The following is a 502-nucleotide window of genomic DNA, read 5'->3' on the forward strand; positions in this document are numbered from 1 at the left end:
AACACATGACCCTCTACGTCACAGGAACAAAGGGGTAAACTCGAGCTGTGATTGGCTCGTCACTGTGATTGACGTTCCATGACAGGAGAATGAGCCAATCAGAGTGAGATATTAGTGCTTTGCGTCAATAGCTCTGACCAATGGGGTTGCTGGGAGTTTTACTGAAGTTAAAAATAGGCGGTGACTCTGTGGGGCTTATCTGGAGTCTGCTGGAGGGTTTTACAACAACTGTTCAGACCAGGAGGGCTGATCCTAGACCTGCAGACACCCAGAGTCTTCCCCCTGTCTCTGAGTCTGTAACTGTTCACAGGTAAAAGTGCTTTTTAGAAAAAAATTCACACATTATTTTTATTATTTATACAAGACTGAACATTATTTTTAACAAACCATTACCCTGAGGTGAATTTTAAAACATAAAGTTACAAAATACATGCCAAAATGTTTTTTTTTAACATTAATGTTTTAATTTTAAGCACCTTCATATGTCCAGTTCAGTGACAAT

Source organism: Notolabrus celidotus, chromosome 23 (assembly GCF_009762535.1).
Source record: "Notolabrus celidotus isolate fNotCel1 chromosome 23, fNotCel1.pri, whole genome shotgun sequence".
NCBI lineage: Eukaryota > Metazoa > Chordata > Actinopteri > Labriformes > Labridae > Notolabrus > Notolabrus celidotus.